Genomic DNA, 26,096 nt, shown 5'->3' with positions numbered 1-26,096 from the left:
GTGATTCTCCTTCCTCAGTCTTCCGAGTAGCTGGGATTATAGGTGCTCACTACCATGCCCAGCTAATTTTTGTATTTTCTAGTAGAAACAGCGTTTTCAACATATTGGCCAGGCTGATCTCGAACTCCTGACCTCAGGTGATCCACCTGCCTCGGCCTCCCAAAGTGCTGGGATTATAGACAATGAGTCACCGTGCCCGGCCTGTCCATGGATTTTTTAAAAAATGTGCTTTGAGCAATCTAAAATGAAAGCAGTTTGCCTAAAATTTATATTCATATATTTCTACTATACTACAGATATTGATTTTGTGGAGCTATGATTTCATAAGATATTTTAACAGTAATGAAACATTTTATAATTCTGTATATTGTTATTTTCTAAAAAGTTTAGTTATTTAAGTGCAAATGCAAAGGACAGGAGTGATCATATTGAAGCACTAGGAAAAACTTTGTGGGTAAAAATTCGACCTCAAATATGCAAATATTTAACTTCCCCTGTGGAAATAATGTCTTTTTACAAAAAAAAATGAACATATTTGTTTGCAAGGTGTTCTTATACACACACACATGCGCGTGCACCTTTAGAAATGGTACCCAGGCCGGGTGCAGTGGCTCACGCCCGTAATCCCAGCACTTTGGGTGGCCAAGGTGGGTGGATCACCTGAGGTCAGGAGTTTGAGACCAGCCTGGCCAACATGGTGAAACCCTGTCTCTACTAAAAATACAGAAGTCAGCTAGGTGTGGTGGCATGTGCCTGTAATCGCAGCTACTCGGGAGGCTGAGACAGGAGATTGCTTGAACCTGGGAGGTGGAGGTTGCAGTGAGCCTAGATTGCACCATTCTACTCCAGCCTGTGCGACAGAGCGAGACTCTATCTTAAAAAAAAAAAAAAAAGAATATGGTAACCAATCTATATTCTTTTTAGGTGATCTTTGAAAAACAAAACCTGTCTGCAAACACATGTAGGTGGGGCAAGAGTGTGTGAAAATGGGACATTAATTAAGATTGATTGATGGAATAAGTGATGTAGAAAGCAGACAAAGTCCTTTCCACAATTTTGATGAAAGTTCTTTCAATTTGTCTCATCACTCAGCTTAATGAGAAATAAAATTGAAAATAATTTACATTGTCTGACTATTTACATTTTACTAACTCCATATGTGTAGAGGTATAAGGGATTTTTAGAAGAGAAACAAAGTTAAGACTTTTAAACCTGAATTTGGATAAAAGATGAATCTTCAAAAGTATTGATAATTTTGGAAAATAATTTTTAAGAAAGGCATGACAGCCAGTGATTATCTAGTTAGGCAATTTGTTGCCAGGAATTGTGAAGCTTTACTATAAAAACTATAGGATGAATGATGAATCCTCGATGCTGAGATTTTATTTGTCTTCTTTTTTAATAGATGGACATTGTACCACTGATTACCAAAGCAGACACAATTTCTAAAAATGATTTATGGATGTTTAAGAGTAAGATAATGAGTGAATTGATTAGCAGTGGCATCCAGATACATCAGCTCTCAACAGATGAAGAAACTGCTGCTCAAGCGATCTCCTCAATTAATGTAAGTTTCAGTAACAATATCTGACAAAGAGGCTATAAATGAGTGTTTATCCAGAATCTAGTGTGAGAATTTTTACATTTTCTTTATTTTGAAAAGTTTCTGCTGAGAATTGATTCTTTGTAAGCAGATTTATTTAGATTTAATTCAAACACGTGTTCCTCAAGGATACTGGCCTATAATTTTCTTCTTGGAAGTATATTTTCTTGCTTTGATATCAAGGGGAGGCTGCCTCATAAAATGACTCTGAAGGTGTTACCTCTTTTTTCTATTTTTTCAAAGAATTTGAGGATGTTTTATATTAAAATTTCTTTGAATGTTTGGTAGAATTTACCCATGAAGTAATCTGGTCCTGGGCTATATTTTGGAGTTTTGAAAAATTACTTCTTTAGTTTCTCTTTTTGTTATTGGTCTCTTTAAGCTCTCTATTTATTCTCCATTCAGTCTTGGTAGGTTATATGTTTCTAGTCATTTCACCATTTCTTCCAAGTTGTCAAATTGGTTGATCTATAATTGTTCATAATAGTCCAGTATAATTCTGTTTATTTCTGTAATAATTTGTAATATCTTCTCTTTCATTTCTTATTTTATTAACGTGTTCTCTATTTTTGCCCTTAGTCAAGGTAAGGGCTTTGATTTTGATTTTTTTTCCCCAAAATCAACTCTTAGCTTAATTGATTAATGTTTTTGTTTTATTTTTTGAGACAGAGTCTCACTCTGTTGCCCAGGCTGGAGTGCAGTGGCACAATCTTGGCTCACTGTAACCTCCATCTCCCGGATTCAAGCGATTCTCCTGCTTCAGCCTCCTTAGTAGCTAGATTTACAGGAGCGTACCACCACGCCTGGCTAATTTTTGTATTTTTAGTTCAGACAGGGTTTCACCATGTTGGCTGGGCTGGTCTCGAACTCTTGGCCTCAAGAGATCTCCTGGGATTACAGGCGTGAGCTACCGTGCTTGGCCAATTAAAGTTTTTTAAATTCTCTATTTCATTTATTTATGCTCTAATCTTTGTTATTTCTTTCCTTCTGCTAATTTTTTTTTTTTTTTTTTTTTTTTTTTTTTTTTTTTTTGGTGTAAGGTTAGGTTGTTTATTTGAGATCTTTTTGGGTTTTTTTGAGACAGAGGCTCCCTCTGTCGCCCAGGCTGAAGTGCAGTGATGCAATCTCGGCTCACTGCAACCTCCACCTGCCAGGTTCAAGCAATTCTCCCTCAGTCTCCCGAGTAGCTGGGACTACAGGCATGCACCACCATACCCAGCTAATTTTTTTTTGTATTTTTGGTAGAGACAGTGTTTCACCGTGTTAGCCAGGCTGGTTTTGAACTCCTGACCTCAGGCAATCCACCTGCCTCCGCCTCCCAAAGTGCTGGAATTACAGGCATGAGCCACCATGCATAGGCGAGATCTTTTTTTAAAAGATGTAGGTGTTTACTACTATAAACTTCCTTTGTTTTTTATTTTAGATTCAGAGGGTGTAAGTGCATATTTGTCAAATAGATATATTGCATAATGGTGAGGTTTGGCTTCTAGTGTAACTATCCTGAGATAGTAAACTTTGTACCCAACAGATCATTTTTTTCTTTTTTTTTTGAGACATGGTCTTACTCTGTTGTCCCAGCTGGTGTGCAGTGCCGTGATCACATCTCACTACCAGTAGATAATTTTTTGACCATCAACCTCCTTCCAATCTCTGCCTTTTGGAGTCTTGTTATCTGTTGTTTCCATCTTTATGTCCTTGTGTACTCATTGTTTAACTCCTGCTTATGAGAACATGTGGTACTTGATTTTCTGTTTCTGAGTGGTTTCACTTAGGATTATGGCCCCCAACTCCATCCATGTTACTGCACAGAGCATGATTTCTTTTTTTTTATGGCTGCGTAGTATTTCATGGTATAGATGGACTACATTTAAAAAATCCAGTCCACTGTTAATGGACATTTAGGTTAGTTCCATGACTTTACTATTATGAGTAGGAATGTAATACACTTATGAGTGACAGTGACTTTTTTATATAATGTTTACTTTCAGGTAGATGCCTAGAATAATCACTAGGTCGAATGGTAGCTCTATTTTTAGTGCTTTGAGAAATCTTTATATTGTTTTTCATAGAGTTTGTGCTAATTTATGGCCCCACCAACAGTGAATAAGCATTCATTATTCTCTGCATCCACACCAACATCTGTTGTGTTTGCAGTAATAGCCATTCTGACTATGTAAGATGATATTTTGTGTGTGTGTGTGTGTGTGTGTGTGTTTGAGACAGAGTCTCACTCTGTCACTCATTCTGGAGTTCAGTGAAATGATTTCATCTGACTGCAACCTCCACCTCCTGGGTTCAAGCAATTCTCCTGCCTCAGCTTCTGGGGTAGCTGGGATTACAGGTACTCACTACCAAGCCCAGCTAATTTTTGTATTTTGAGTAGAGTTGGGGTTTAACCTTATTGGTCAGGCTGGTCTCAAACTCCTGGCCTCAGGTGATCCACTCACCTTGGCCTCCCAAAGTGCTGGGATTACAGGTGTGAGCCACTGTGCCCGGCCTTTATTGTGGCTTTCATTTGCATTACTCTGATGATTGGTGATGTTGAGCAAGATTTCATATGTTTGGTGGCCACTTGTATGTCTTCTTTTGAGAAATGTCTGTTCATATCCTTTGTGGTCTTTTTAATGGGGTTTTTTATTCTTGGTTGTTGTTGAGTTGTTTGTGTTCTTTGTAGACTCTTCGTATTAGTCCTTTTTCAGATGCAAAGTTTGCAAATATTTTGTTTCTATTGTGTAGATTGTCTGTTTACTCTGTTAATCATTTCTTTTGCGGCGCTCTTCAGTTTCAGTCCAATTTGTGTATATTTGGTTTTGATGCATATGCTTTTCAGGACTAATTTATGAATTACTTGCCTACACCAATATCTAGACGAGTTTTTCCTACATTTTCTTCTAGGATTTTTATAGCATCTGGTGTTTCATTTAAGTCATTAATGCATCTTGAGTTAAAGTTTGCATATAATAAGAGATGGGGATTCAGTTTCATTCTTTTGCCTATGGGTAGCCAATTTTCCCAGCACCATTTATTAAATAGAATGCCCTTTCCCCATTGTTTATTTTTGCCAACTTTGTCAAAGGTCACTTGGATGTAGGCATGTGGCTTCATTACTGGTTCTTTATTCTCTATTCTTTCACATTTTTTTTCTCCCTTTTTTAGCTGTATCCTTCTTAGCAATGGACTCTTTATTCTGTTCTGTTAATCAATCAGTCTGTTTTTGTACCAATGCCATACTGGTTTATTTAGTATTGCATTATAGTATAATTCGAAGTCAGACACATGATGCCTCTTAGTTCTTTTTGCTTAGGATTACTTTGGCTATTTAGATGCATTTTTGGTTCCATATGATACTTAGGATCTTTTTTTCTAATCCTGTAAAAAATGTTATTGATAATTTGATAGGAATTGTGGTGAATCTTTAGGTTGCTTTGGTTAATATGGTCTTGGTAATGTTATTGATTCTTGCAATCCAAAAATTCCATAAATTTTTGGAATAGTTTCAGTAAGATTGATACCAGCTCTTCATTGTACTTCTGGCAAAATTTGGCTGTAAACCCATTCGTTCTTTTTGTTTGTTTGAAATTATTTTATTACTGTGTCTATTTCATTACTTGCTATTGGGCTATTTAGGATATCTATTTTTTTTCTGGTTCAGTCTTAAGAGGTTGTATGTTTCCAGGAATTTATCCATTTTCTTTCTTTTTTTTCTTTTTTAAGGAATATAAAACTATTATTGACAGCTGTTCACCAGTATTTACAATAAGGTAAACAACATACAGTTGGATAACATTCTCATTACCACAAAGGTGTTTTTCCTGCCTTTTGCTAAACCATTAAAGCAAGTACTGAAAAGATTGAGCCTACATGTAAGGAATGAGTTGGGGTAAAGAAAAAACATGTAAGTCTTTTAGTTTAGTTTTGTAATTTAAGCTATGAAAGGCCTTTTTAAAATTTTTTTTTTTTTTTTTTTTTTTATTGAGACAGAATCTCGCTCTGTTGCCCAGACTGGAGAGCAGTGGCGCCATCTCGGCTCACTGCAATGTCTGCCTCCCAGGTTCAAACAATTCTCTAGAAGAGGCCATTTTGTATTGCAGACTTGAAGAGCTATTATTCACTGCCTCCAAGCTGCTCTGGGTTGAAGCTCTGCAGCATCTCTGGCCCTGTGCGCCTCTGTTTCAAGCCACATCTGAGCAGGGAGGGATAAATTTAACCATTTTGTCTAGGTTTTCTAGTTTGTATGCATAGAGATATTCATATTAGTTTCTGATCTTTTGTTTTCTGTGGTATCAGTTGTAACGTCACTTTTATCACTTCTGATTGTGCTTGTGCTTACTTAAATCTTCTTTTTTCTTGGTTAATCTAGCCAGCACCATATCAATTTTCTTTCTTTTCTTTTCTTTTCTTTTTTATTTCTTGAGACAAGTTTCACTTTATTGTCCAGGCTGGGGTGCAGTGGCACGATCTTGACTCACTACAACCTCTGCCTCCCAGGTTCAAGCAATTGTTATGCCTCAGCCTCCTGAAGCTGGGATTACAGGCACCCGCCCCCATGCCCAGCTGATTTTTTTATATTTTAGTAGAGACAGGGTTTCTCCATCTTGCCCAGGCTGGTCTCAAACTGCTGAGCTCAGGCGATTCACCTGTCTCGGCCTCCCAAAGTGGTAGGATTGCAGGCATGAGCCACTGTGCCTGGCCTAACACCATATCAATTTTCTTATCTTTTCAAAAAACAAAACAGGTTTTTTGAACTAACACAGGTAAAAAATAAAGAAAATTTAAATAAATAAGAGGTCAATAAATAGGAAATTATGTAAAGCAACCCAACTTATGAGTTGTAGGCATTCCTGAGAGAGAATAGGAGAAGGTAAAAAGATTGGAAACATATTTGAGGGAATAATCAGAAAAACTCTTTTGGCGTTGCTGGAAAGGTACACATCCAGATGCAAGAAGCTCATAGAATACCTGGAAATACTTTGCAAGATGAACTTCACCAGACTATCTAAAGTCAACTAGAAGGAAAATACTCTGAAAGAAACAAGAGAGAAATTTCAAATCACCTATAAAGGAAATCACATTAGACTAACTACAGACTTCATAGAAGAAACTTTACAAGCCAGAAGGCATTGGGATTTTATTTTCTGTCTGTCTTCTGCTTAGTCTAGCCTATTGTTAAAGCTTTCAACTGTAAATCGATCCTTCAGTGTGTTTTTCATTTCTAGAAATTCCATTCTTTTAAAGATATCTGTACTTAATTCACATTCTGCATTATTCTGATATCTTTGTGATGATTTTCAGTGTTCTCTTGGATCTCATTGAGCTTCCTTATCCATATTTTAAATTCATTATCTTTCATTTCAGAATTGTCATTTTGGTCGGTTAGGATCCATTGCCAGAGAGCTAGTGCATCCTTTGGTAGTATCACAACATTCTGAGTTTTTTTGTTTTGTTTTGTTTTTAAATTCATGATGCCAAAGTTCTTATGATGGTTTCTTCTCATCTGGGAAAGTTGTCCCTTCTTATTTTTGAATTTCCTTTAATTTAGATGGGGCTTTTCCCCCTTGTGGGTGTAACTATAGCGTCTATAGGGTAGGGGGCTTTGGCTTTGTTTCTTTAGCCCTGTGCCCTTCTGTCAGTAGACTTTTTGTTGGTTTGTGCCATTTAACCTCCATGCCAGTAAGTGGCACTCATGAATAAGAGCCAGCTATGGCAGAAACAGATGGTGTGTGTTTGATCTTTGTTTACTGTGATTTCCTCTCTGTTGTTTCAGGTGATAGGCTGGTCTATGTAATGCGTAGACTCTGAGTTGCCTATTCAGCCCAGAGGGGAAGAAAAAGCTGGGCAGAGCTGGACCACAAAGCTTACCCACCAACATCTCAAGATGAACGTGCACAGTAGCCTTTATGGGGGTGGATGGCGCAGCTCCTGTTGAAATGCTCACAGGTCTCTGTAGGGAGGGAGGAGCTGTACCAGCTCTGCCTCCTATGTAGGTAGGAACATGATCTGTTTCCCTATCCTACCCCTGTCCAAGAGCTCATGACTCTTAGTTCAGATGCTGTCATCTACCTCCAGGTCATAATGTAGCCAAGAGCCATTGAAAATGCCTGTCTGATGACTCTTCATAGGAGCAACCTCAGGGTAGGAGGTTGCTCAGCCCTATACAGACAGCCCTGTGGCTTGCCTGTTCTCTCATGCAGGAACACTGCTACTTTGTGTACACAGGGGAAGCAGCTTCACCTTTCAGCACAGGAGGGTGGATTTCAGCTGTTGGAGTGTTGGCCGGCTGGGTCAGCACAGCCTTATTCTCCAGAGGGAGTGATCAGGTGCCAGTGGTGGACTGGGCTAGCCATTTTCTTGATTCTCAGATCCCTATATGTTGTTCTGGATGGCATGCATAAGTACTGGAGGGACTGAATCAGAAACAGGCTGGCATATGTGTCCTCAGGTACCCAGGGTTCAGATGCTGTCTGTGATAGAGAGGGGCAGGCTGGCCCCCACACAACTGGCAGAAAACTTAGGCAGGGGCAGGAAGAATGCTCAGGCAACTGCAGAATGCTAAAGCGACAGGCGTGCCAGGGCTGATTGCAAGTACCTGGGGGCTGGGCTCTCAGAAGAGTGCCAGGCCACAGCTGAAGTGATCAGATGGGATTATTGTTCTTAATTCCTTTTCTTTGAGATAGAGTTTTGCTCTTGGTGCCCAGGCTGGAGTGCAATGGTAGGGCCTCAGCTCATTTTAACCTCTGCCTCCTGGGTTCAAGCAATTCTCCTCCCTCAGCATCCTGAGTAGCTGGCATTACAGGCACCTGCCATCCCACTGGCTAATTTTTGTATTTTTAGTAGAGACGGGGTTTTCCACGTTGGCCAAGCTGGTCTTGAACTCCTGACCTCAGGTGATTTGCCTGCCTCAGCCTCCCAAAGTGCTGGGATTACAGGCGTGAGCCACTGCACCCAGCCCGTCCTTTTTTCTTAAAGGACAGTTTTTTGGGGGGTAAAGTATTCCTTTTGGTCTTCTCTTTCTTCCAGTACATTGAATCATCCCACTGTTTCTTGACCTGCAAGATTTCTGTGGAGATATTCATTGATAGTCTTATGCAGGCTCCCTTAGATGGGACAAGATGTTTTTCTCTTGCTCAGAATTCTCTTTGTGATATAGGTCAGAGTATACAAAGATTCAGTTTGCAAAATGAGTAATTTCTTTTTTTTTTTTTTTTTTGAGATGTAGTCTCACTCTGTTGTCCAGGCTGGAGTACACTGGCGGTGATCTTGGCTCACTGCAAGTTCTGCCTCCTTCTGAGATTTCTATAATGCGTACATTGGTTTTCTTGACAATTTTCTGTAAGTTCCATAGGCTCTCTTCACTTTTTCCATCCTTTTTGTTTTTGTTCATCTAATGATAATTTCAAATAATTTGTTTTAGAGTTCACTCGTTCTTTCTTCTGCTTGATTGAGTCTTGCATTTTGAAGCTGTCCACTAAAATTCTCAGTGCAATTATTTTACTTTGTAGAGACAGAATTTTTGTGTGTTTTTTATTTCTTTATTGAACTTCTGATTTTGTTCATGTATTGTTTTCCTGATTTCATTTTGTCATTTATCTGTATTTGCTTGAAGCTTATTTAGCTTTCTTTGTAGACAGTGATTTTGAATTTTTGCTGGGTGTGGTGGCTCACACCTGTCATTCCAGCACTTTGGGAAGCCAAGGTGGGTGGATCACCTGAGGTCAGGAGTTTGAGGCTAGCCTGGCCAACATGGTGACACCCCGTCTCTACTAAAAATACAAAAACTAGCTGAGCATGGTGGTGCGTGCCTGTAGTCCCAGCTACTCGGGAGGCTGAGGCAGGAGAATCACTTGAACTTGGGAAGTGGAGGTTGCAGTGAGTTGAGATCACACCGCTGTACTCCAGCCTGGGTGAGAGAACGAGACTCTGTCAAAACAGACAAACAAACAAACATAATTATTTTGAATTTTTTTCAAGTAGCACATGGATCTTCATTATTTTAGGGCCTGTTAATGGCTCTATATTAGGGATTTTTTTCTCTTTTTGTTTTTGTGGGGTCATGTTTGACTTATTCCTCATGATCTTCATAGTCTTGCATTGGTCTTTGCTTATCTAAAGGAGCAATCTTGTCTTCTCGTCTTTACAGACTTGTTTTATTAGGTAAAGACACTCTCATCTTAGGCTCCCAACTGGTGTAACTACCTTAGAGACCATGGTCATATGGGATGGATCGGGTCCTGGTCTTCTGTGAATTCTGCAGTCAGTCTGTATGTGGGTGAAGCTCCTGGAAGGACTTTGGACAAGGAGCTTCAGTGCTTTGGGCATGTGGGGTTGGAGCCAAGTCCACAGAGAAATGTGGATGCTTATAGGTCTGCTGAGTCTGCCCTTAATGTATTTGCTACTAAGGTGTGAGCCTGCCTTCTTAAAGGGGCTTTCCTTGGTCTTCAAATGTACTAGAATATCATAATCTGCTATCTGGATCCCAAAGCTCGCACAATGGCACTTTTGTCCATAGATGCTTGCCAAATTAGCATTTTCTCGGGGGATAAGAACTGGGATCTCCTATTCTCTTATCTTGCAGGTGTCACTCTCCTTTAATTCTTTAATCTTGGTTTCTCTTAGATCTGTGGACCTAATTATAATGACTACTGGAAATAAAATATTTTTTGAATAAATCCAACATCTGAACAGTCTCACAGCTAGTTTCTGTTGACCACTTTTTTTCTTTTTTTAGGTGTATATTTTATTTTATACTTTCCATGTAATATTTTGTTACAAATGGGGTATTTTAGATACTGCATTGTAACAACTGGGGATGCAGGTTCTGTCTCCTCCCGTAGAGCTTGTTATTGTTATGTATTTGTTCAGTAACTGGCAGAATTGTTTGAGTAAAGTCTGTTTCTCCTCCTACAATGTTAAGCCTTTGATGTTTCTCCTCGTTAAGGTGCAGTTTTAGGCAGGCCCATAGCCGCACTGAATGAAGTGATTTTGGTTGCCCTCTCTCTTTTCACATGATCATACCCAGCTGATAAGCTCCACTAATTGCCAGCTGATTGCTCAATTGTTTGCAACACTGCCCTATTAAAGATATTGTTCTGTAAATGAATTCTATCAAATTGTGTCTCCTTTTAAGGAATGATTTCTGAGGTCAGTGTTTGACATTTGTTGCAACCCCAGGATGCCTCCTCCCAGCTTTCTTATTGTTTGTTTCTCTCTTGCAAACTAATTGGACTATAATTTAGCCTTTATTGGAGTCTCTTTATACTTTTATTTCACCCCAACCTCCATCCTTTCTTTTTTTTTTTTTTTTTTTTTGAGAGAGAGTCTCACTCTGTTGCCCAGGCTGGAGTGCGATGGCATGATCCTGGCTCACTGCAACCTCCGCCTCCTGGGTTCAAGCAATTCTCCTGCCTCAGCTTCCTGAGTAGCTGGGATTACAGGCACCTGCCACCATGCCTGGCTAATTTTTGTATTTTTAGTAGAGACAGGATCTCACCACTTTGGCCAAGCTGGTCTCAAACTCCTGACCTCAAATAATCCACCTGCCTTGGCCTCCCAAAGGGCTGAGATTACAGGTGTGAGCCACATGCCCGGCCCCATCCTTCTTTTTAAATGTAAAAGACTAGTTTTTTTCGAGTAGTTTTATGTTTGTAGAAAAATTGAGCAGAAAGAACAGAGAGATCTTAAGGCCCTCCCTTGATTTTCTTCTATTATTAACATCCTGCCTTAAGTGTGGTGTATTTGTTACACTTGATGAGGCAATATTGGTAAGTTGTAAACTAAAGTTCATATTGAAAATAGATTTAGAAACTTAAAAACCTTTAAACTTAGAAGCTTAGAAACTTAGAGACTTAGAAATTTATAGACTTAGAAGCTTAGAAACTTAGAGACTTAGAAACTTAGAAGCTTAGAAAAGCCACACCAGGTGGTTATCTAAAAGCACCCACCCAACGACCAGGTGGCCATCTAAAGCACCCGCCTGATGTCCGTGTGGCTATCTAAAACACCCACCCATATTCCTGGAACTCAAACAGAAGAACAAGTCCGAGAAATACCCCGCGCGGGTTCAAACCAGGTTCAAACCAACCAATTAAAGTAAGACATCTCGCTCAGGCCATAACCTGCTCCAATCATCTTGCGCCTCAAGCTTTGTAAAATTTTGTGGTTTTTTTCCTTTATAAACTGTCTGTAACAAGCATTCAGGGTCCTGTGGCCAACTTTGGACATAGGACCCTAGCGCGCTAGCAATAAATCTCTCCGCTGTGACTTCCGTGTCGAGTGGTCTCTCGAGGCGACCCCAGCCCAGGAAGGAATCTGAAAACTGGGTTCCTACATTTGGTGCATTGGCCGGGAAAGGGGGTCGCCCGAGGACCCTCGACCCCTCCGGTGGAGACTCGACTGACGAACGAACGGACTCTGTCAGGTACATTCGTTTCGCTCTGTGCTCTGTTTGTCTTGCCGGCTAGCTCTGAGGAGTACTCCGTCTGAATAATCAAGTGGGAAAGGGGGACAGACGTGTCCGGCACCTTCCCCCTTGCGCCCCGGGGGACGCCCTGGCGGTTTTCGGAAGGAAAGCTGACGTCTCTGTCGGCAGGTTGCGCCTGCCGTCTGAATCTTTTGTAATCTTGTGGCGCCACTCTCTGGCCGCGCGGCTCCTCTGTGTTTGTTTGGTCACTGTGTTTATTGTTGTCATTTCGTCCTTGTGTGTGCGTGACTTTCTGGACGAAACTATGGGACAGACACTAACAACTCCTTTAGCCTTGACTTTGACCCACTTCCCTGACGTCCGGGCGCGAGCCCGCGATCTCTCCGTGGAAGTCCGTAAAGGACGATGGAAAACTTTCTGTTCGTCTGAATGGCCAAACCTCCAAGTTGGGTGGCCCCAAGACGGAACATTTGACCTCTCCATTATCTTACAGGTTAAAGCAAAAGTGATGAATCCTGGGCCACAAGGACACCAGGACCAAGTGGCCTACATAATCACCTGGGAAGATTTGGTCCGAAACCCTCCTTCCTGGGTGAAACCCTTCTTTCATTCCCCCTCCCCGTCCCAATCTACCCTCCTTGCCGTGGAAGCCCCAAAGAATCAGACTTCGGATCCCCCTAAGCCAGTCCTCCCTGATGGAACTCAGCAAGACCTCCTCCTTTTCGACCCTCCGCCTCCTCCTCCTCCTCCTCACGACCCCCTCCTAAGGCCTCCACCTTACGCTTCACCCTCGTCCCCTACCCTATCCCCATTCCCTCCCACTACTCCTTCGGCCCCTACTCTTTCTCCAGCACCCTCATCGGTCCCTCCCTCGACCTCGCCTCCCTCTCCAACCCCGCCTGAATTAACCCCTAGAACGCCGCCACCAACACCTCGTCTCCGCTTGCGGCGGACTGAAGACCCGGATGGCACTCCCACCTGGCAGTCTTCCCTTTTCCCCCTTCGCACGGTCAACCGCGCAATCCAGTACTGGCCCTTTTCTGCCTCCGACCTCTACAATTGGAAAACTCACAACCCCCCTTTTTCCCAAGACCCTCAGGCCTTAACCTCGTTGATAGAATCAATTCTCCTCACCCACCAGCCTACCTGGGATGATTGTCAACAGCTCTTGCAGGTCCTTCTGACCACCGAAGAAAGGCAGCGAGTCCTCCTGGAAGCCCGGAAAAATGTGCCGGGGCCAGGAGGCCTTCCAACCCAGCTCCCCAACGAAATAGACGAGGGATTTCCCCTCACCCGCCCGGACTGGGATTATGAGACAGCACCAGGTAGGGAGAGTCTCCGAATCTATCGCCAGGCTCTGTTGGCGGGTCTCAAGGGGGCAGGGAAACGCCCCACCAATTTGGCCAAAGTAAGGACCATAATTCAGGGAAAGGACGAAAACCCGGCAGCCTTTATGGAAAGACTTCTGGAAGGGTTTCGAATGTATACCCCATTTGATCCAGAGGCTCTGGAACATAAGGCTACCGTGGCCATGTCATTCATAGACCAAGCAGCATCAGATATTAAAGGGAAACTCCAAAGATTAGATGGGATCCAGACCTATGAATTACAGGAATTAGTCAGAGAGGCAGAAAAAGTGTATAATAAGAGAGAAACCCCCGAGGAAAGGGAGGCCAGGCTAGCGAAGGAACAAGAGGAACGGGAGGATCGAAGAGACCGAAAAAGAGATAAGCACTTGACAAAAATCCTGGCAGCAGTAGTAACGGAGAAAAGGCCAGGGAGACAGGGGGAAAAGCGGAGGCGGCCTAAAGTAGATAAGGACCAGTGCGCCTACTGCAAAGAGCGAGGGCATTGGATCAAAGACTGCCCCAAGCGTCCTAGAGACCAGAAGAAACCTGCCCCTGTCCTCACCTTAGGTGAGGACAGCGAATAGGGGTGTCAAGGCTCTGGAGCCCCCCCCGAGCCCCGGCTAACTCTATCTGTAGGGGGGCATCCCACCACCTTCTTGGTGGACACAGGCGCCCAACACTCGGTTTTGACCAAGGCAAACGGGCCCCTGTCCTCTCGTACATCTTGGGTCCAAGGGGCAACAGGGGGAAAAATGCACAAATGGACTAACCACCGGACAGTTAACCTTGGGCAAGGAATGGTGACACATTCCTTCTTGGTGGTACCCGAATGTCCATACCCCCTTCTGGGACGAGATCTCCTAACCAAACTCGGAGCTCAGATCCACTTCTCCGAGGAAGGGGCCCAAGTGTTAGACCGAGACGGCCAGCCCATCCAAATTTTGACTGTGTCTCTGCAAGATGAACACCGGCTTTTTGACACCCCGGTCACCACTAGCCTCCCTGATGTTTGGTTACAAGATTTTCCCCAAGCTTGGGCGGAAACGGGAGGACTTGGGCGGGCCAAGTGTCAAGCCCCAATCATAATTGATCTAAAGCCCACGGCGGTGCCTGTATCTATCAAACAATATCCCATGAGCCTAGAGGCTCATATGGGCATTCGGCAACACATTATCAAATTTCTAGAACTTGGAGTTTTGCGACCTTGTCGCTCACCCTGGAATACTCCTCTTCTGCCAGTAAAAAAGCCTGGTACCCAGGATTACAGGCCCGTCCAAGATTTGAGAGAAATTAACAAAAGAACTGTGGATATCCACCCCACGGTCCCCAATCCTTACAACTTGCTCAGTACCTTAAAACCAGACTACAGCTGGTATACAGTACTGGACTTAAAAGATGCCTTCTTTTGTTTACCCCTGGCCCCCCAAAGCCAGGAACTATTTGCCTTTGAGTGGAAAGACCCTGAGAGAGGAATCTCAGGCCAATTGACCTGGACCCGACTTCCCCAAGGGTTCAAGAACTCTCCCACTCTCTTCGATGAGGCTCTCCACAGGGACCTAACCGACTTCCGGACCCAGCATCCAGAAGTGACCTTGCTCCAGTATGTAGATGACCTCCTCCTGGCGGCCCCCACAAAGGAAGCCTGCATGCAAGGTACTAGGCATCTACTCCAGGAACTGGGTGAAAAAGGATACCGGGCATCCGCCAAGAAGGCACAAATTTGTCAGACCAAGGTAACCTACCTGGGGTACATACTGAGTGAGGGGAAAAGGTGGCTCACCCCTGGGCGCATAGAGACTGTAGCTCGCATTCCACCGCCCCAGAATCCCAGAGAGGTGCGTGAATTCCTGGGAACTGCTGGGTTCTGTCGCTTATGGATACCCGGTTTCGCTGAACTGGCCGCCCCCCTTTATACCCTCACCAAGGGAAGCACCCCTTTTACCTGGCAGGAGGAACATCAATTGGCTTTTGAGACTCTAAAGAAAGCACTCCTCTCTGCCCCAGCCCTTGGGTTACCGGATACCTCAAAACCTTTCACCCTCTTCCTAGATGAGAGGCAAGGAATTGCAAAAGGAGTCTTAACCCAGAAATTAGGGCCCTGGAAGAGACCGGTAGCGTATCTGTCTAAAAAGCTAGATCCTGTAGCAGCCGGTTGGCCCCCGTGTCTCCGCATCATGGCAGCCACTGCCATGTTAGTCAAAGACTCTGCTAAGTTAACCCTTGGGCAGCCATTGACTGTTATTACTCCACACGCTCTAGAGGCCATAGTGCGACAGCCCCCGGACCGGTGGATTACCAATGCACGCTTGACCCACTACCAGGCCCTCCTATTGGACACAGACCGCGTCCGGTTTGGCCCTCCGGTCACCCTGAACCCTGCAACGCTGCTGCCGCTACCAGGAGACCAACTGAGCCCTCACGACTGTCGGCAGGTGTTGGCAGAAACCCACGGAACGCGGGAGGACCTCAAGGACACAGAACTCCCAGACGCGGACCACACATGGTATACAGACGGCAGCAGCTATCTTGACTCAGGTACCCGGAGGGCGGGAGCGGCAGTGGTAGATGGCCACACCACCATTTGGGCGCAGTCACTGCCCCCTGGCACGTCTGCACAAAAGGCTGAGCTAATAGCGCTAACCAAGGCCCTAGAGCTGTCCAAGGGGAAAAAGGCTAATATTTATACAGATAGCCGATATGCTTTTGCAACGGCTCATACCCATGGAAGTATTTATGAAAGAAGAGGTCTCCTAACATCAGAGGGGAAAGAAATCAAGAACAAAGCTGAAATAATTGCCTTGTTAAAAGCCCTCTTCCTCCCACGTGAAGTAGCCATAATCCACTGTCCCGGACATCAGAAAGGACAGGATCCAGTTGCAGTAGGAAACAGACAGGCGGACCAAGTGGCCAAGCAGGCAGCCATGGCAAAAGTACTAACCTTAGTCTCAGAACCCAACAAGACCGACCAGGATGAACACACCTACACCCCAGAAGATCAGGAAGAGGCAAGAGCCATAGGAGCTATAAGAAACAAGGACACCAAGAACTGGGAAAAAGAAGGGAAAACAGTCCTCCCACAAAAAGAAGCCGTGGCTATGATCCAGCAGATGCACGCCTGGACACACTTAGGTAGCCGGAAGTTAAAAATGTTAATTGAAAAAACTGACTTTCTAATTCCTAAGGCAAGTACTCTAATAGAACAGGTGACTTCTGCCTGCAAGGTCTGTCAGCAGGTGAACGCTGGGGCTACTCGAGTGCCAGCAGGAATACGAACCCGTGGCAGCCGCCCGGGGGCTTATTGGGAGGTAGACTTCACTGAAGTAAAACCTCACTATGCTGGGTATAAGTACTTACTAGTGTTTGTAGATACCTTTTCAGGATGGGTAGAAGCCTACCCCACCCGGCAAGAAACGGCACACATAGTAGCCAAGAAGATTCTGGAAGAAATCTTTCCTAGATTTGGACTTCCCAAGGTAATTGGGTCAGACAACGGGCCGGCCTTCGTTTCCCAGGTAAGTCAGGGGCTAGCCAGGATACTGGGGATTAATTGGAAATTACATTGTGCTTATAGACCCCAGAGCTCAGGACAGGTAGAAAGAATAAATAGAACAATAAAAGAGACCCTTACTAAATTGACCTTAGAGACTGGCTTAAAAGATTGGAGACGCCTCCTATCTCTAGCTCTATTAAGAGCCCGGAATACGCCTAACCGCTTTGGGCTCACTCCATATGAAATCCTCTATGGAGGACCTCCCCCTTTGTCAACCCTACTTGACTCCTTTTCTCCCTCCAACTCTAAGACTGACCTACAGGCCCGGCTAAAAGGACTACAAGCAGTACAGACCCAAATCTGGGCCCCCTTGGCAGAACTGTACCGGCCAGGACATTCGCAGACCAGCCACCCCTTCCAGGTGGGGGACTCCGTCTACGTTAGACGACACCGTTCTCAAGGACTAGAGCCTCGGTGGAAAGGACCCTACATTGTTCTCCTGACCACACCCACAGCCATAAAGGTTGACGGAATCGCCACTTGGATCCACGCATCCCACGCCAAGGCTGCTCCAGAGACGCCCGGACCACCTGGGACATGGAGACTCCGTCGCTCCGAAGACCCCCTCAAGATAAGACTCACTCGTACCTAACCCTTTACTTACTACTAGCCCTCCTTCCCCGCGTCGCTGACACCAAAAACCCCCACCAACCTTTTAACCTAACCTGGAAAGTAACTAATTTTAATACCCATGAAGTCTTATATGAGACTTCACAAATTGCCCCTGTGGGAACTTGGTTCCCTGACCTCTATCTCAACCTAGATAGAGTAGCAGGGGTAGATAACATGGAAGGGGGAGCATGGAGAAAACAGGCTAGAAGGGTGTCCATAAGCCGGAACGGGTTCTATGCCTGCCCCGGATTCCGGACAGGAAAAATGAAACAAACTTGCGGGAATATAACTTCCCTGTATTGTGCTAGCTGGACTTGTGTAACTACTAATGATGGAGAATGGAAATGGGCCACAACACCATGGTACATATCCATGTCCTTTGTTAAGCCCTGCACCAGAACCCGGTATTCGGCTGATTGTAATCTGGTCTGCATCAAATTCAAAAAAGCGGCGAAATCTGATGACCGCTGGATGTCAGGGTTAATATGGGGCCTATATTTACACCAAAAGCCACTGTTTGGGATCCCCATCCAAATTAGACTAGCAGTTAGCCCTGCCTCAGCTCCTGTCTCAATAGGGCAAAACCCAGTTTTACCAGAAGCAAGGCCTCCTCAGCCGGAGGCCCCTCAGGGCCCTCAGCCGGAGGACCCTCAGGGCCCCCGGCCGGAGGACCCTCAGGGCTCCCAGGCGAAGGACCCTCAGGGCCCTCAGCCGGAGGCCCCTCAGAGCCCTCAGCCAAAGGCCCCTCAAGGCACTACCCTGCCCTTGAGTTCTCCGGGCTTAGGTGACAGGCTCCTTAATCTCATAAAGGGCTCTTACTTTACCTTGAACCAGACCAGGCCAGAATCTACCTCCTCTTGTTGGCTGTGCCTAGCGACAGCCCCCCCTTATTATGAGGGCATTGCCTCCACTAATAATTTCACCAACTCCACTAATCCTACTGGATGTGCATGGGATCAGCATAAAAAGCTGACCCTGGCTGAAGTTTCTGGGTCAGGAATCTGTATAGGAAAGGTGCCCACTAGCCATCAGCATCTTTGTGACAAGACTCTGACAGTGCCTAGCTCCAATCACTATTTGGTCCCTTCTGGGACAGACTGGTGGGCTTGCAACACTGGACTCACTCCCTGTGTATCCACAGCAGCGTTTAACCGCAGCACAGACTACTGCGTGTTAGTACAGGTTGTTCCCCGAGTATACTATCACTCTGGAGACTCCTTTGACCTCCGGTATGAACAGAAAGCTTATAGTAAACCCAAAAGGGAACCTGTCTCACTCACCCTCGCTGTAATGCTAGGAGTGGGGGTAGCAGCTGGGGTTGGGACCGGAACAGCAGCTTTAGTACGTGGTAGCTACCATCTGCAACAACTTAGGGCAGCCATGGATGAGGACCTTAGAGCCATAGAACACTCGATTTCAAAACTTGAAGAATCTCTAACCTCTCTGTCAGAAGTTGTATTGCAAAACCGGCGAGGACTAGAAATTGTCTTCTTAAAGGAAGGCGGGCTCTGTGCAGCCCTCAAAGAACAATGTTGCTTTTACGCAGACCATTCAGGAGTGGTTAAAGATTCTATGGCAAAACTAAGAGAAAGATTAGACAAACGGAAAAAAAAAAGAGAGTCTCAACAAAATTGGTTTGAAAGCTGGTACAACCAGTCTCCTTGGTTCAGTACCTTAGTCTCCACCATCTTAGGCCCCCTTATCCTGCTCATGCTCATCCTGACTTTCGGGCCGTGTATACTTAACCGCTTACTCGCCTTTATTAAAAATAAGTTAAACATTGTGCAGGCTATGGTCCTAACCCAACAGTACCAAGCCCTCAGGACAGAAGAGGAGGCTCAAGATTGAGCCTCTTGGTCACAAAAAGAGGAGGGAATGAAAATAGATTTAGAAACTTAAAAACCTTTAAACTTAGAAGCTTAGAAACTTAGAGACTTAGAAATTTATAGACTTAGAAGCTTAGAAACTTAGAGACTTAGAAACTTAGAAGCTTAGAAAAGCCACACCAGGTGGTTATCTAAAAGCACCCACCCAACGACCAGGTGGCCATCTAAAGCACCCGCCTGATGTCCGTGTGGCTATCTAAAACACCCACCCATATTCCTGGAACTCAAACAGAAGAACAAGTCCGAGAAATACCCCGCGCGGGTTCAAACCAGGTTCAAACCAACCAATTAAAGTAAGACATCTCGCTCAGGCCATAACCTGCTCCAATCATCTTGCGCCTCAAGCTTTGTAAAATTTTGTGGTTTTTTTCCTTTATAAACTGTCTGTAACAAGCATTCAGGGTCCTGTGGCCAACTTTGGACATAGGACCCTAGCGCGCTAGCAATAAATCTCTCCGCTGTGACTTCCGTGTCGAGTGGTCTCTCGAGGCGACCCCAGCCCAGGAAGGAATCTGAAAACTGGGTTCCTACAATATCTGACAATTCTTCACTGTGTTGAACATTGTATGGGTTTGAACAGATGTCTAGTGACCTCTATCCTATACTACCGTAACATTCACCATAGTTTCACTGCCCTAAATATCACCTGTACTTGACCTATTCATTTCTGTCTCCTTCTCTTCCCTTTACCCTTGGCAACTATTGATCTTTTTACTCTCCATAATTTTCCATTTTGGGAATATCATATAGTTGGAATCATAGTTCGTGTAGAACTTTCGGATTGGCTTCACTCTACTTAGAAATATGTATTTAAGGTTTGTCTGTGTCTTTTTTTGTGGCTTGATATCTGATTTCTTGTTGTCATTGAATAATATTTCATGTTTAGGTACGCCACAGATTGTTTATCCACTCACCGATTGAAGTACATCTTGGATGCTTTCAAGCTTTAGCAATTATGAATAAAGTTGCTGTAAACATTTGTGTGCGGGCTTTTGTACAGACGCAAGTTTTCAACTTAATTGGATAAATACTGATAAGTGCACTTATGGATCATATGGTAAAAGCACATTTAGTTTTGAAAGAAACTGCCAGTCTTACAGTGTGGCTACGCCATTTTGCATTGCCACAGGCAATGAGCGATAGTTCTTGCTGCGCTCTCTTTCCCAGGATTTGGTGTTGTCAGTATTTTGGATTTTGGAAATTTAAAAAAATTTTTTTTTTTGTTTTTGAGATGGAGTCTCATTCTTGTCACCCAGGCTGGAGATTACAGGTGTGCACCACCACAGCTGGCTACTTTTTGTGTGTTTTTAGTAGAGATGGGGTTTCACCATGTTGGTCAGACTGGTGTCAAACTCCTGACCTTGGGTGATCCACCCACCTCAGCCTTCCAAAGTGCTGGGATTACAGGGGCGAGCCACTGTGCCTGACCTAAAAATTTTTTTACCTTTTATTTTAGATTCAGTGGATGGAAATTTAATAAATGTGTAGTATCATGTATTTTAATTTGCAATTCCTTGAGGATGTATGATGTTGATCATCTTTTTTACATGCTGATTTGTTATCTGAATATCTTTTGTGTTGACGTGGCTATTTGGATCTTGTGCCCATTCTTAATTGGGTGGTTCATTTTCTTGTTATTGAGTTTTAAGAGTTCTTTGTATATTTTGGACATCAGTGCTTCATCAAGTGTGTGTTTTGTAAAGATTTTCTCTCAGTCGGTGGCTTACCTTGTTTTCTTTAACAGTGTCTTTTGCTAGCAGAAGTTTTAGTTTTAATGAAATCCAACTCATCAATTCTTTCCATTCATCGATGATATCTTCAGTATTATATTGATGAAGTCATTGCTAAACCCAAAGTCACCTACATTTCCTTTTATGTTATCTGTTGCAAGGGAGTGATGACCATCTGAACTGGTGGTGTAGGCATAAAAGAATTTACCGGGTGGGCTTAGTGGCTCATGCCTGTAATCCCAGCACTTTGGGAGGCCGAGGTGGGTGGATCACCTGAGGTCGGGAGTTTGAGACTAGCCTGACCAACATGGTAAAACCCTGCCTCTACTAAAAATACAAAATCAGCTGGGTGTGGTGCCGCATGCCTGTAATCCCAGCTACTTGGGAGACTGAGGCAGGAGAATTGCTTGAACCTGGAAGGCGGAGGTTACCGTGAGCTGAGATCACTCCATTGCACTCCAGCCTAGGCAACAAGAGCAAAACTCTGTCTACAAAAAGAAAAAAAAAAAATTTACCTTGTTGAGGCAGAGGTTGCAGTGAGCCAAGATTGCACCACTGCCCTCCAGCCTGAGTGATAGAGTGAGACTCTCTCAAAAAAAAAAAAAGTTTACCTTGTTGTAGGTAGGGAAGGTAGACTTATTAAAGAAAGTAGGAAAATACATTGCTAGGGAGACAATAGGCAGCTTGCGAGAAAGAAGCTGACTGCAAACAAAGGATTGCCTGAGATTTTATAGGCTAGTTCTTAGGCTGTATGCTGAAGAGGGCTTTGTGTAGTGCTGATAATACCAAGGTTGTGATGCAAGATTCTTCTCAGTCATTTTGCCAGCCAGGGACCTCTGGCCAGTGACAAACCCACCTGGGCCTTGCTTGGGCATGCTACCTGCCACACAAGAGGCTTTCCATTCACTTGGCCCAGTCTGGCTTGCACAGTGGCTCAGCCTGTGGCTGGACCAGCATGCCCCAGCCTGCCATGTTATAGCTTCTACCTGAGATGGGGAGTTCACGAGCTCTTTTCCCATGTCCAAGAAGAATGAGGATACCCTGACAATTGAAGGACGAGGAAGGCAGAGAAGAATTTTATTGAGTGATGGAATAGCTGTCGTTGGAGAGGGGACCTGGGGGCGGTTTCTCTCCTTTTGTGGCTAAGCCCCAGGATTTTATGGGCTCAGAATAGGGGAGTGCGTGCTGATTGGTTTGTGAGTATGCAAAAAGGTTAAAACAAAGGCACCACCCAAAGGTGGGCAGAACAATGTGAAAAAACAATTAGGAAGTGTAGGTGTATGTAAACCAGGTGAAGGGCGGGGATCAGTCAGAGGGAAGAGCACCAAGCCAGAAGACAGCTTCTCAGTCCAGTCCATGGATTTGACTTGTAGCTTGGCTTTTAGGCTTTAAACTGTCCTTGGCTTGGAGGTGGGGTTTCCCTGGGAACTTGCCTCTATCTGCCTAGGCATTTGTCTGCCTCCTGCCACTATCAGTGCAGTGAGCTAACTTGCAATTTTTTGTATCAACCGAGGGTCTGCTGGTAGCTAGGCACAGGAAGATTGTGCGTTGTTTGTGCAGGAGGGCTGTGTGTTCTGGATTCTGAAGAAAGACAGACTTGTAGCTTATCTGCTTCCCTTTTTTTGGTTTCCCCTGCTCCCACCAGCCTGACTGCCCTTCCCTAATTAGGACTCTACATTATCTTCTAGGAATTTTATCATTTTATGCTTTATGTTTAGGCCTATGATCTGGTTTGAGTTAATTTTGTGAAATATGTAAGGTCTATTTATAGATTCTTATTTTTGCATGTAAATATCCAGTTCCAGCACCATTTATTGAAAAGAATATCATTTCTCTGTTGAATTCCCATTGCTTCTTTGCCAAATATCAATTGACTATATTTGTGTAGGCATATTTCTGGGCTCTCTATTCTGTTCCATTGATCTGTTTGTCTATCATTTTGCCCATGCCATGCTGTTTTGATTACTATGGATTTGTAGTAAATCCTGAGGTTGAATAGTATGTCTTCCAACTTGGTTCTTCAATGTTATGTTGGCTATTCTAGTTCTTTTGCCTTTTCATATAAATTTTGGAGTTAGTTTATTATTTACAAAATAATTTGGTGAAATTTTGATTGGGATTGTGGTGAATTCATAGGTTAAGTTACGGAAAATTGACATCTTGACAATATTGAGTCTTTATATCCATGTACATGGAATGTCTCTCCATTTATTTAGATAGTCCCTGAGTTTTTCTTTTGTTTTCTTTCTTTTTCTTTCTTTTTTTTCTTTTTTTTTTGTATTTTTAATAGAGATGGGGTTTCACCATGATGGCCAGGCTGGTTTTGAACTCCTGACCTCAGGTGATCCACCTGCTTTGACCTCCTAAAGTGCTGGGATTATAGGCATGAGCCACCACGCCCAGCCTGTCCCTGGTTTTTTCAATGGAGTTTTGTAGTTTTTCTCATGGAGAACCACTATGAAAAACAGTACGGTGGTGGTGTGGTATGGCTGTGTCTCCACCAAATCTCAACTTGAATTATATCACCCAGAATCTCCACATGTTTTGGGAGGGACCCAGGGGAGGGTAATTGAATTATGGGGGCCGGTCTTTCCCATGCTATTCTCGTGATAGTGAATAAGTCTCACAAGATCTGATGCGTTTATCAGGGGTTTCGGCTTTTGCTTCTTCCTAATTTTCTCTTGCTGCTGCCATGTAAGAAGTGCCTTTCACCTCCCACCATGCTTCTAAGGCCTCCCCAGCCATGTGGAAGTGTAAGTCCAATTAAACCTCTTTTTCTTCTCAGTCTCGGGTGTAGGTTTATCAGCAGTGTGAAAACGGACTAATACAGGTGGTTTCTCCAAAATTGAAAATAAAATTACCATATGACCTCACAATCCTGTTTCTGGGTATATATCTGAAAGGATTGAAAGCAGGGTCTTAGATATTTGTAAAGGCATATAAATTGTGTTATTATTCACAGTAGCTGAGAGCTGGAAGCAACCCAAATGTCTATCAACAGAAGAATAGGTAAGGGAGGATTAACTCTGGGATCTGTATTTGATTCCATTGGTCTACATGTCTGTCTTTATGCTACTTCCAAACTGTTTCAATTACTGTAGCTTTGTAATATGTTTTGAATTCTAGAAGTGTGAGACCCCTAATTTGGTCTTTCTTTTCAATTTTTTTTTTTTTTTTGGTTGTTCAGGTCCCTTAGGATGACATTTAAATTTTTGGATGGGTTTTCTCTGTTTCATGGCCTGTTTCCCCTCCAAGGCAAAATCTCTGCGGCATTGTTCTGTAATTGTGGGTGGAAACAATGACAGGTTACCACCCCTCCCCCCCACGCTTCAGGCACCCGCTGGTAACCGAGAGCTCATTGTGGAGGAGCAGCAGTCTGAGGTTCTTTGGATTGCTTCCCCACATAATGAGCCACTGCCTCATGAACTAGGCAAGGATGGCCAGGGCCCCCATCTTCTCCATTTGCTGCATCGAAGGCAGGGCCCCTGTTTCACAAGTAGGTCTTGAGTGTTAAAAGGGAGCCTCCAACTCTCAAATGCACTTGCCTCAAAACAAATAGATGGGGGTTGGATGCGGACTGCTGTGTTGTCTCTGGTTTTAGAGTCAGGGCAGTAGTATAGATGACTAAACTCTTTATTTGTATAAACATTTTGTGGTAGTAAATACCTAAAATATTAGCTTAAAATTTGAAAGATGATAATTATTTATTTATTTATTTATTTTGAGATGGAGTCTTGCTCTTGTTGCTCAGGCCAGAGTGCAATGGTGCGATCTCAGCTCACTGCAACCTCTGCCTCCTGGATTCAAGCAATTCTCCTGCCTCAGCCTTCTGAGTAGCTGGGATTATACATGCCCATCACCACACCCAACTCATTTCTGTATTTTTAATAGAGACGGGGTTTCACCATGTTGGCTAGGCTGGTCTCAAACTCCTGGCCTCAGGTGATCTGCCCACCACGGCCCGTCAAAGCGCTGGGATTATAGGCATGAGCCACCATGCCTGGCTGAAAGATGATAAATTTTGAAAGTATGTAGATTTAGATTTCCATCCTATCTTCTCTACTTAAAAGCCAAGAGATCCTGCACAATTCACTCATCTTCCCTGAGACTTATCTATGTTATGGGATCAATGACACCTCTATTAAGGCCTTTTTTTTTTTTTTTTTTTTTTTTTTTGAGGTGTAAGTGCCAAAATCTTTGTGAAGGATCTGAAACACAGAATCTAAACTGATAACTGTTAATTCCATTTCTTCCATTTCTCTTTTCTTATTATTTACACCTCCTTTTTTTTATTTCTTTCTTTATTTTTTTTGTGTGAAACACCTCCTTTATTTTAAGACACCTCAAACACTAAATAGATTTCTGAATTGACATGCTAAGTACTATAAAATTTTAAAAATTCTTTTTGCCGGGCATGGTGGCTCATGCCTGTAATCCTAGCATGTTGGGAGGCCAAGGTGGGCAGATCACTCGAGGTCCAGGTTTAAGACCAGCCTGGCTAACATGCTGAAACTCAGGGTCTACTAAATAATACAAAAATTAGCCAGGTGTGGTGGCAGGTGCCTGTAATCCCAGCTACTAGGGAGGCTGAGGCAGGAGAATTACTCACAACTGGAAGGTGGAGGTTGTGGTGAGCCAAGCTCACACCGCTGCAATCCAGCCTGGGTGACAGAGCCAGACTCTGTCTCAAATAAACAAACATAATTTATTGAGGCATATACAGTTTTGCTTATTAATACATTTTATATTGTATCCATTAATTATTCTAATAGTTGTAGTTATTTTTAATATTTTTGTCTTTGAACTTTATACCAGAGTTACAAGTTGTTTGTATGTTATTTCTTCAACATTCAGGGTAAAAATGGTTCAGGGTAAAGATAGTGTGAGAAAAATGATGTCTACTAAAAATCTTTTTTCTTTGTGTTTCCCACAGCAGGATACCTTGCTTT

At 43.6% G+C, this 26,096-nt stretch overlaps 1 pseudogene; it reads left to right on the top strand.

Annotated features, from left to right (window-relative positions):
- Positions 1–26,096, top strand: part of LOC103247677 (septin-14-like) — a 92,058-nt pseudogene that overhangs the window by 8,306 nt on the left and 57,656 nt on the right.

Source organism: Chlorocebus sabaeus, chromosome 21, assembly GCF_047675955.1.
Source record: "Chlorocebus sabaeus isolate Y175 chromosome 21, mChlSab1.0.hap1, whole genome shotgun sequence".
In the NCBI taxonomy this organism is placed as follows: domain Eukaryota; kingdom Metazoa; phylum Chordata; class Mammalia; order Primates; family Cercopithecidae; genus Chlorocebus; species Chlorocebus sabaeus.
The sequence above is the reverse complement of the archived record's forward strand: the minus strand, read 5'-3'. Positions and strand labels throughout refer to the sequence as shown.